Below are 6,000 nucleotides of genomic sequence, written 5' to 3'. Positions count from 1 at the left end.
TTCCAGGAGGAACTCAGAATGACCTTCAGTGCTGAGCATGCCCAATAACTACAAAGAAGAGACACTTTCCAATGTATCTGAAGTCTCTCTGAAGGAAACAAAAACAAAAACAAACAAACAAAAACAAACAAACTAACAAAAACGTAGGGATCAGGCTGATAGGCAAGTGGAAAAAGAGAAGCGAGGCGACATGGTACTATCACCAAAGTAGACGCCATAAAGAATTTTCCTTGCACCGGTAACTCTCTCAATGGAGATTCAACTGGAAACTTTACAATTTTTTTTTCCTCTACAAGGTGTTAGACAAAAGAAAAATAGGTAATGGGGGAATAATAGGTAATAGATAATAAAGTGATATTACTAAATTTTGCAGTAGCTTTTTCTGAGAAAATATAAAATCCTCACAGAAAAGTGTCTAATTAACCCTCTGAGCATACTTATGGGCAAGGAGCTCACAAAATCAGCACATACAGGTGAAGTGATTTAAGCAGACCCTGTGTCTTACTAAGAATTCAAATACCGTCATGGATGTCTCAACTCACTAATCCAGCCACTAGAGTTCATTGGCAAATGCCAATGCAAGAGTGATGGCCCAGACAATGGAGATGGAAATGTTTTTTTAGCATGGCTCACTCAGCAGAATACCCAGGGCCTTACTATATTTATTAAATTCTCTGCTTATTCTAGCAGTTAAGTAGCTTTTTATCCTGAGTCACAAATGTAATATAGTGAAAGCTCATTAATTTCTATTTCAACGGTTTATACTTTTTATAATTTTGAAAGAGGTTATACACTATTTCCTTTAGACTATCTATAAAGAAAAATTTAGAAAGCAAATTAACCACAAACACAGGTTGCTAGGGGGCTTTCTTAAAATACTTTACAGATGGAACTTTTCATTCACCATCAAATAATTTGTAATCACCCACTTTCTTGCAAAGGCAATCGTATGTTAATCGGAAATTGTTCCTATATCTTTATTTTGAAATGTTCTCCAAGACATTCCCCGAAAGATTTGGTTTATCTGATTCCAGATACTTCATTTACAATAAAGGCAAATATTTTAACACTCAGTTATTATCTATCTATTTATTTATTATCCAATTAATTTCTCCTCAAAGATGCCATTTAAAAACTTTTTGTTTTTACCATAATCAGCCTCCACTTACAATTTTTATGTCTCATTTAGTCCTAAGGCTGTCCTAGAGAGAACCGTTTGTTTTGGCCTCTTTTTCCTGCTCTGCTCTCTTTATCTCTCTTATGTGTTCTGCATTGTCATCTTGCTGACTTGTTGCCATTAGTCTCAGCTGGTGCCAGGATAGCACTTAATGAGACAACATTTTTGCATCTCCATCCGCGGTCAAAACCAGTGACCCATTTCTTAAAACCAATCCTTTCTGTTGGGTGAACATGGGTAAGAGTAAAAATCCAAGTCCTCCTGGTGTCTTAGTCTGACATTTACTTCACTTAAGCAATCAGATCTATTAAGTCAGTTAAAAAGCATATTCTTTCAGAACTTTTAGAGTGATCGTATTAGGATACTTGAAAACCTTGAGGCTCATGGTTTTGGTTAGGTAAACCTTGAAATCACGACCAAATTATTATGGATATGACTGACTGTTTTGCTAGACATAGATGCTTTTTGAAAATGGGGACACTACCTTCACTAATCCTTCCAACAATTATTCCTCCTAGCACTCCTTTTGTCTGTCTTGTCAGGCCTTTTCCACCTGTGAAGGTTTTAAGAAATAGAGCACTACATGGAGTCAGGCAGAAATGTGTTATTTTCTTTCAAATTCAGGCCACACTGTAACTTCAGTATTGCAATTAACAGATTTTATAAGCTGACAAGAAAATACTTAGCATATTTTCAAAGTCATTTTCAAGCTGAAAATGTTAGAAATGTAAGTCCGCCAGTGCCTTTACAACCTCTCTTAAGTGTTCCTTCATCTGTAAAATGCAGGTCATGCATTTTATTTCACAGAATTGTTCTAAACACACCTACTGTGCTTGGAATAGGTGCACTGCTCAATGTTTTGGTGGTTCTATCCTCTTCTTGCCCCTTATCTCTCTCTCTCACACACACAAGTGGAAAATTGTATACACTTGCATTTACTTGAAGATGTTTATTTAATGCAAATGGTGTTTTTTATTATATTATTTCATTTAAGCTTATACTAACGAAAGCTATACCATGCTTCCTTCCTACTCTGTGAGAAAGAGTATATGGGCTTCATTGCTATTTTTGCTTATATATTCTTAATATCAAGAGAGGTCCTCATCCTTTTAATTCATCTTGAAAAAGTGTGTTTTTGTTTATGTAACCACAAAGCCACAATGTATGTAGATATGAATGTGTGACTCTGTGAGAGCAGAGGTCATTCTCCCATATCCCCAAGACACCCCAGCTATGTTTCTCTGAGGCACTGAACACACTGATAAGGCCCATGAGGGTAGGAACATTGCCTGTGCACTCTGATTGGCTTAATTAATTTCATACTGTTAATTATTTTTTGAAATAGCACCTAATAGGTTCATTTTGTAATTTTTATTTTAGAAATAGTACCTAATAGATTCATACTGTAATTTTTACTTTAGAAATAACACATAATAAAGGAAGAAAGGACCGAATATAGGACTGAATGAAGAAAGAAAAATGTCCTACATCTAACAGAGCATATGCAACTTTTAAAAATAAGTCTTGACAATTAGCAGTACCTTGTCACTTAATGGCTCTTAATGTTTGAATTTTCCCCATCCTGTTCTGCACTTACACACATGCATGTGCATGGACACATGGGTGTTCGTGCATGCACACCCCTCCCCCCAGCTCACTGTCTCACTGATCTATTGTTGACCAGAGAGGATAGGTGTTTAGGATTCACTCTGATTCCATTCAGACTTATTTGTTTACTTTTTGTATTGATTGCTACATCTCCTCCTTGCCATAAAGTTGACACTTGTGCAGCACTGGCAAAAACAGAGCCGATGAGTAGGCTTGACTTTAATTTTCTGGTGATTAACTTTCCTCTGTGCAATTTGAGTTGATGTAGACTTTGTTCACTGTTCAGAGAATTGCAGGATGCTAAAATTGCCACCTTTGTTTAGCTTTTATCTCAGCTATCTTTTACTGTCAGCAATTCATGAACTAAGTTGTTATTATCATTAATAATAGCATCAACATACAAAGGTTTATGGAAACCAAAGTACCCCAGACCTTGTGGCTGAGAATGAGGTCACACAAGTAGTTGGATCTGAAACTTAATATCTCATTATCTCCAAGGTCTGCAGGTCTTCTTTGAGGTCCCTCTAGTAGACCTCTGAAAGTTTGGAAGTCTGAAATGGTATTTCAGATGAATTTTCCATCATAATTCCTGGCAACTCTGGACCTTTGCTGTTTGCATACTACATTTGAGTCAGTCGCACCACGTCTTGGGCCCTTCCTGGGCCAGCAATGCTCAGCCTCTGTAGCCCCCAGCCACTACAGATTTCTTACACAGTACCCCAACCTCATGCCATCTTGCCTCCTCCTCTCCTGTGCTTTCTCTTCTTATCTGTCCTTTGTTTTCTCCAGCTTCCCCAAATGTTGGCTCCTTGCTAAGCAACACTGTTTGGTTACTGCCTTTTTCACTTTGGCTGCCAAACAACAAAGCCACCCTCTTCTGAATGATTTATCAAGATTTTCTTTTAAAAAACAACAACTGTTTCCCCATAAGACAAATGCTATGTTCAACTCCTAAAATATTAAATTTTGACCCTAAGTGTTTAAAAAGTATTTAGCTCTAAAATGAAATACAAATGTATAGGAAGTTTCACTTTGAGGAAAGGATTTATATTTTTACCAGCAAAGGTCAATCTCTCATCCTCCATCATTGGGTATTGAATAAACTCAGAAATCACATATAGGAAAATATTTCACATTCTCTCTCTCCATTTACATATATTTTCTCATATATTTCTAAGTCAGGATGATATTAAAATATGTTTAACAGAGTGTAGCATAGATACTGACTACTCAGAATGGAACCAACAACGAACCAGAATGGATACTGGGCACAAGCCAACTTTGGGAAACCAGTCCTGGTATGTGATGACTTAATATGTCTTCCTTTTAGTCAGCTTTTAAAGTTTTCTTCCAATTTGTTTCACACATCTTTTATAAATTAAAATGATCCCTAAATACCTTTCTGTTGCCATTTTCAATGAGGTGATTCCCTTTTATATTTTCCTACTCGATTATGTGGTGTGTGTGTGTGTATGTGTTCATCCTGTTGTAAAAGAAAAAGGAGAGCTGGGCAGTAGAGTAGTAAAAACAGATTTTATTCAGGACTATTGCAATAGGGGAAAAGAGTATAGAACTGGTCTCACATATGAACACAGCATGGGCAAGTGGGAATTTAGAGCCAAGGAGCAGGATGTGGGTCAGTGGATGAAAAACTACTAACAGGAAACCTGAGCGGTAAGGAGGGATTCTGGGTAAACCTACCTACCAGTCCAGGATGATCAGACATCACCTGGGAGATGGTGGAAAATGAAGAATTTGATCAGATATTACTGGGATCAGGTATCCAGGGTGAGGGTTCTGGTTAAACTGACTTAGCAGGGATTGGATTTTACAAGGAAATGCACAGATGGGCCTAGGGGAAGGTTCAGGAGCTTGATTACAGCTTGGCTCAAGCAAAGTATCTTTGTTACCATATTACTCTAGAGATATCCTTAATCATTCACAATACTAATGGATCCTTTGGGTTTTTAAGATTTATTTATATGTTCAAGATTAACGGTATTATCTCTACCTATGCAATACATGGTTATTCTTGCTCTATTTAATTTTTAGTTTTAATTATTTAATAGTTAATTGTTATTTTTATATTTTCTGTTAACATTGACACATGCATGCAGTAAAAAGAAAAAAAAAGCAAAAACTCTTAAGACTATAAATGTGCTTAGGTGCAAAGTAAGTTACCCTGAGGGCCATTGTCCAAAGAAGATGCAGCAATATATACTCAAACCAAGAAGGTTGGAAACAGAACTTTTTCTTTTTCCTCTTAACAGAACTTTTCCCAGTATATAATTAATGTTTGTAATCTTTATGAGAGTAATAGATAAAACAGATGTGATTGATGTAATTTGCCTTTCTCAAGTATAAATGACTTAGCATATATTACTATGATTAAAAACATGCATATTTCTATTTTGTATACTACCTCTTTCTGTCCTTCATAGGTGAGTAATACATGAATAATTACTACTATAAAAATAAAATACTACAGATAAAGCATATATGCCCTCAGATCACCAACTTCAATCCTATTATTTTTATTACTTACCTTTTAATACATGCACATACACACACATACACATATACACATACACATAAAATATAAGATTGTTTGGGGGACTTCCCTGGCGGTCCAGTGGTTAAGACTCTGTGCTTCCAATGCAGGGGGCACAGGTTCGATCTCTGGTCAAGGAACAAAGATTCCACATGCCGTGTGGTACAGCCAAAACAAAACAAAACCATAAGATTGATTGTGTATGTTTTTGTTTTTCATAAGCATTATTATTCTTTATGAATTGTCCTTCAACCTGCTTTTTGTTTGTAGCAATATCTTGAAGTTTTATTTATGTAGATACATGTAGATCTACCTCTTGCTTTTAACTGCTGCATATTATTCCATTGTACAAAATACAGTTAGGCTTTTCTCTTCTGATAGTAATTTGGGTTGTTTAAAATTAGTGTCCTGTACATGCTTCATTCGGTGTACATATGAGTGTTTCTCTGGTGTAGGAAAAATTAAAAGGAATTGTTGTCATGCAATATGTATATTTAGAATGTTTAAATATTGCCAGACTGCCCTTCAAAGTGACTGCATAAAGTTCCACAGCCACCAGCGCTGTATGGCTGTATCCTTCTCTTCATACTTACCTATAGTTTATATTCTTAAGCTTTTTGATTTTTGCCAACATAATGGGTTAGAGATATCATTTCATAGATAT

This window comes from Balaenoptera ricei, chromosome 9, assembly GCF_028023285.1.
Source record: "Balaenoptera ricei isolate mBalRic1 chromosome 9, mBalRic1.hap2, whole genome shotgun sequence".
NCBI lineage: Eukaryota > Metazoa > Chordata > Mammalia > Artiodactyla > Balaenopteridae > Balaenoptera > Balaenoptera ricei.
Note: the sequence above shows the minus strand (reverse complement) of the source record.